The sequence below is a fragment of the Danio rerio genome, chromosome 12 (assembly GCF_052040795.2).
Source record: "Danio rerio strain M-AB ecotype USA chromosome 12, GRCz13ab, whole genome shotgun sequence".
NCBI classification, from domain to species: Eukaryota; Metazoa; Chordata; class Actinopteri; order Cypriniformes; family Danionidae; genus Danio; species Danio rerio.
The window spans coordinates 30,369,348-30,375,347 of record NC_141032.1 but is presented as its reverse complement, the minus strand read 5'-3'; positions in this window follow the sequence as shown (position 1 = coordinate 30,375,347).

Sequence of the window (6,000 nt, the reverse complement as noted above, 5' to 3'; positions counted from 1 at the left end):
GAAATAAAAAAATAAGACTTTCTCTAGAAGAAAAAATATTATCAGCCATACTGTGAAAATTTCCTTGTTCTTTTAAACATCATTTAAGAAATATTTAAACAAGAAAAGAAAATTCAAAGGGGGGAAATAATTCTGACTTCAACTGTACACTGAAAAAAAGGACTTCTGCAAATTGTGGTAAACAGTTTTTTATATGTTGAATTTAAACAAACAAATTAAATTTAGCAATGTTCAACTTAATTTGTTTAAAATAAGCTTAAATAAATTGTTTACATTGTTTACTTAACTAAAAAAAAAGTAAATCCAATGAATCATCTTTGAATATTGTTTTTTTTCTGTGCACAAACTCTTTCTCTCTCATTTCTATATGTAATTTGTATTTATCATGTTTTGACAACCAGGTAAAGAGTTTTTTTTTTTTTTTTTGATCAGAATGCATTTTGTATACATTAAAGCAATTCAGTTCTTTGTTTACTTCATATTACCATGAAACATGTGCCCTTGTTTGTTGGTATCTAAATGACAAATGCATTCTTAAGTTTGATTAATCAGAACTTTTTTTGCATCTGGTACTAAGTGGATGAGTCCTTTGTGCTATCTCCCCCTTCCTCTTTCAGTTATTAGGACACCGGTTGAGTTAAATTAAAACCAAAATTTAAAAGTAGGGCTTTAATTGCAGTTTTTCTTTGACAGTTAATAAAACATTTTTCTTGTATATGTATATATATATATATATATATATATATATATATATATATATATATATATATATATATATATATATATATATATATATATATATACACACCACTACTACACAGAATAATTATGGGATCTGGGATCAATATTTATGAATTTCTATGCACTAATTTTTGTACACTTTGTAATGTATGAGAAATGAAAACATTGAAGTGGAGACAGTGGAATAAAGACATTGACAGGCGGATAAAACTAATTTAAAATATTAGACTGGACTTTTTTGGTCAACGTCATGCTCATTTTGATGTTCATCTTTCAACTTGAGAGTAAAACCAAAACTCGAGTCCAACAACAACATCTGCTGTTGCCAAATGAGACTTAATGGTACTTTGGGGTCCGGAACTGCCAGCTCCAGGGAACCAGAAACTGCACCTCCAGCAGGATAAAGACTTTACCAGGCTCAAACTTATTCTTCCAGATCCTCTGTGCTTATTGATCTACGTATCAGACTCAGGAACCCAAACTCCTTATGACACAAATCAAGATCTCTATTGCAATTAAAAATGTCAAAGACAATTAAACCAGATCATTAGTAGCTTACCATATTTACCTGTAAGCTGTCATTATTTTTATTGTTGCTTGACATACGTTCTTTTTCTCTATAGATTTTATCTCCATTCCATTCTTTATTTAGGCAGCGTTGTACATTCAAAGAAGTCTTCAAATGTAACATTTGAGCTTTAAAATGGTCAACACAAATGAGATTCACTACCTGACAAGAGTCGTGTCCCAGTTGTGAGAGCAACAAATAATAACTTGACTTAGTTTGGAAAAGTGGTAGAATGTAGATTTTTCAAATGAATCATTTGTTGAACTGATTGTCCCAACCTTTACAAATGCTGCGGAATACTGCAGAAGACCTATTGAAACCAGAAATCAGTCAAGTTTGGTGAAGGAAAAATCATGGTTTGAAGTTACATTCACATGGGGCCGTGCGAGAGATCTGCAGAGAGGATGGCAACGTCAACTGCCTGAGGTATCAAGACATTTGTGCTGCCCATTACATTAAACCACAGGAGAGGGCAAATTATTTAGCAAGATAATGCTTCTTTTCATTCTTCAGCCTACACATCAAAGTTCCTGAAAACAAAGAAGGTCAAGGTGCTCCAAGATTGGCCTGCTTAGTCACCAGGCATGAACATTATTGAGCATGACTGGGGTAAGATGTAGGCATTGAAGATGAATAAAAAAACTTGATGGACTGGCAGTCTTGCAAGAATGCTTTCTTTGCTATTCCAGATGATTTTATTATTAAGTTATTTGAGTTATTGCAGAGATGTATGAATGCAGTTCTCCAAGCTCATGGGAGTCATACACAATATTAATTATTTTTCCACTGTACCATGACTTTATTTTCTATACTGTACATTATTTCTGTTAAGTGACAAGACTACAGTCTAAGCAAAATCAGAACTTACTGTCCTAATTAAATAGTTAAAAAAATGGCATGATCATATTTTATTTTGGTAAAAAAAAGCACAATCTAGAGGCCTTTGTCTTTCATATCAGCCACTTCTGATACCAAATGATCAACTAGAAGTCAAGTTATTATTAAAACTTGGACAGGCGACAAGATGGGTAGTGTATATCCATCTCAGTATAGGTAACAAAATGTTAAAAACAGTCAACAGATTTTAGGCTTTAAAAAAATAGAGCCATTCTTAATTTCAGACAGCTGTTTTACATCAAATAATCAAGTTAGACTGTGAGAAGGTCCCTTACTAGGGTAGAGGGGTTCCGTGTGCAGACTGTTTTTGCTGGCACCTTTCTAAAGCTCTTTCTTTATAAAATTACATAAATAAAGCACATTATGAAACATCTCTTAAAGTGAATGACATGAAGACTAGCTTTATGCCAAAGGAGATTACTTTGGCTTTGTGGAAATATTTTTAAAGTGCTTATGGAAAGAGCACAATGTGTGCAAAGATATCTTTTTCTTGTGGTGAATCATTTTAGATGTTCCCCTTCAGGTTCATCTCCATGCTCTCATAAACCAGAATAGGCTTCATGAATATGTATTTTTAGAATCTGCAGTCATGCAGGGTGGTGTGTCTGTACTTAATTATCAAGCTGTATTATCTAACCTTTCACATATTTAATTAAAACACCTTAATAAAAATGGATTTTATACTTTTAAGACCTTATGATTTATCACTTCCTATTAAAATATTATTTTAAAAGAGAGATTTGTGAGGGGTGTACTTATATATTCTGAGTACTGTATATCAAAATACAGGCTGTGACAAGAACCCACCAAAAAAAATAAAAAGTAAAATAAAATTCCTTTATCCATCATTTTAATTATTCTTGTCGCACTGATATACATTTGTGTGTTTACCCTATATGTCTGCCAGCTTTTTTAAAAATGGAATGTAATCGTGTGTTTAGGTCTGCAGGATCGTGAGCAGGATTTTGATACATCACCCTTTCTTATGATCACTAGAGCTCAGACTACTAATCCAAACAAGAAAAATTTAACTACACTCTTCTATGGCAGAAGAAGGTTGTTAGTTTTACCTTCTACCATCATGTATTTCAGTAAGGATGAAAGCAACATCGGTTTCTTCTTTGTTAAAAATCCCATACAGTAATCTGTAAACAATTATTGTAACAGGTAAAAACATTGTTGGCTGAACCCTGCATTACAATTTGCAGGAAAGAAAATGTGGCTGTCACAAAGACCCCAAAAGGACAGAAGCAATATATAATTGTTAGTGTTTTTTTTTTCTTTCATTTTATACTGATGCTTATGTTATATGATGGGACTTACCGAAACACAATAATTTAGAAGTTGAATTGGATTTCATCTATCTTCCAGGAACACAAGCTCTTGCTCAGCAGAGCACCAGAACAACATTGGCAAACACACACTCACTACAGCGAATCAGCCAATCACTAAGGACCTCCCGAAGAGTCTTTTTGGCTAGTAAACAAGCCTTTTGAGTTTGTAACCCACCTCAAAACATCTATTTAAGTGTTGTTTTCCCAAATGTTCCATTTTCAGCCAGACCATCTTATCACTATCTTTATTAGGAACTGCGTCATGTTTTGGGAGTCGAATTGATTGAGTCACCATGTTCAGCAAATGAAGTTATCATAGATTTTCCAATACTCATCTTCTGCATGGAGGGATGGAGAGCTGAGATATCGAAGCGTCCTCTGCTATACGGCTTGATTTCAGTAGTAGGAACCCAGGGAGAAGCTAAATCGCTATCACAAACTACACGCATAGAGCACAGCAGAGGTTAATTGCCATTTCCTTCTGAGGATGTTTACCAATAACTTCAGTGTTTTCCTTTTCCATCTGGTCACTCAAGCTGTTTTCCAGGATTTCACAGTTCAATAGAAAAGCTGAGCGAGAACGTCATCGTTGTCTTTCGGTGTCAGGAAAGTGCTTTTACTCTGATGTGCTAGCCAAATGCTTAAAGTAACGAAGTATTAATATTATGGCTAACAGATGACACTCTCCTCCACTTACATTCTTTGGTTTTAGCATCATCTTGGTCAAAACGATCCACACTTAAGATATCCTAGAGGTAGAATTACACATCACCAATAAAGAGTTTATACGGTAACCAAATGTCTGCGGCATAGCTGTACAGAACATCATTAGGCGCACTGCGCACCCTGAATCTTTATAAACTCCATCCTGATGTCTCACTCACACTGATTTCGCACATGCATAATTCAAGCGGGATTGGAGAAAGCATATGTAAATTGCAAAAATGAAGCTGGGAAATTATTCCGAAATTGCTCCAATGACAAAAACAGGTTCAAACACACTGAAGCGGTATACAAACTGCAGCCACAGATTTGGACTGCGTTCAGAGCTTTGAAGCAAAATAGGGGTGTATTACTGCGCTGAACGCTGTGAAGCTCTAGGTTTCCGAGTTTGAAAGGAGGCCTGCAGATGCGCCGATTATGTGTGATGAAAACCAGAAAGAATTGCTTCAGTGACAACAGCTTCAATCAACATGCATTTTGATTGGAAATTAGGTGCAAGTGCAAAAACCATATGCACCTTAACTAGCACATAAAGTAAGTGTGGCACATTATGTAAAGAGCTGGTTAATATAGTCACCACAGGGTGATGAATTGCAGGTGATTTTCAAATACATTTTGTCAGTAAAGCCAATTCTAGTAAACTCCAGCATAAGCTTTTAGATGAATCGGGGCATTTTCCATCCATTCCATTTCTGTTTTGAGGCAAAAAAAGGAAAACTAAGAAAACAGATGTTTTTCAGTTTTTTGTTGTTCACAAAAAACAACAAAAAAGAGATTTTGGCTTGATATTTGTTTTTGGTTTAGCGTAGGAAATGGATAAACAACTTTAAAAATTCATTATTCACATGTATGCGGTGCTGAATTGCCCTTTTCCTCTGATTGGTCAACCAAATCTGAGCTTGTGACATCACCATCAAAATACTAGTCCTCTGCAGATCAGCCCCCACGTGCTTTTAATTATTATTTTTAATTACATAAAAAACTAAGTTTACATATTCTATCATTTGATCAGTTAGCAGGCTTACATTCATTGCGATATGCATACATGAAACAAAAACGTAAATTATTACACATTAGTCATTAAAATAAGGTCATAGTTTGCTGCCAAACGTTTTGTTGCTGAGCACGTGATGCTAAGCAAAGATGGCTATTTCCGAGCAGAAATTGGTTTGCATGATTGTTTCTGAGCTACTGTAGGACCAGAATAAGAGCACATTGGGTCCTGGGGTTATAACAAAGGGAAACATTTGTTTATTTTATTTATGTACTATATATGTTTGTATGTTTGATAATATATTTTTTTTTCTGGAGAAAGTCTTATTTGTTTTATTTCAGCTAGAATAAAAGCAGTTTAAGTAAAAAAAAAAAAAAAAAAAACATTTTAAGGTCAATATTATTAGCCTCTTTAAGCTTTTTTTTCTGATAGTCTACAGAACAAACCATCGTTATTCAATAACTTGCCTAATTACCCTAACCTGCCTTTCTTGTTAACCTAATTAACCTAGTTAAGCCTTTAAATGTCACTTTAGGCTGTATAGAAGTGTCTTGAAAAACATCTAGTCAAATATTATTTACTGTCATCATGGCAAAGGTAAAATAAATCACTTATCAGAAATTAGTTATTAAAACTATTGTTTAGGAATTTGTTGAAAAAAAAAACTTCTCTCCGTTAAACAGGGGACTTACAATTCAGGGGGGCTAATAATTCGGACTTAAACTGTATAGAACTATTATTTT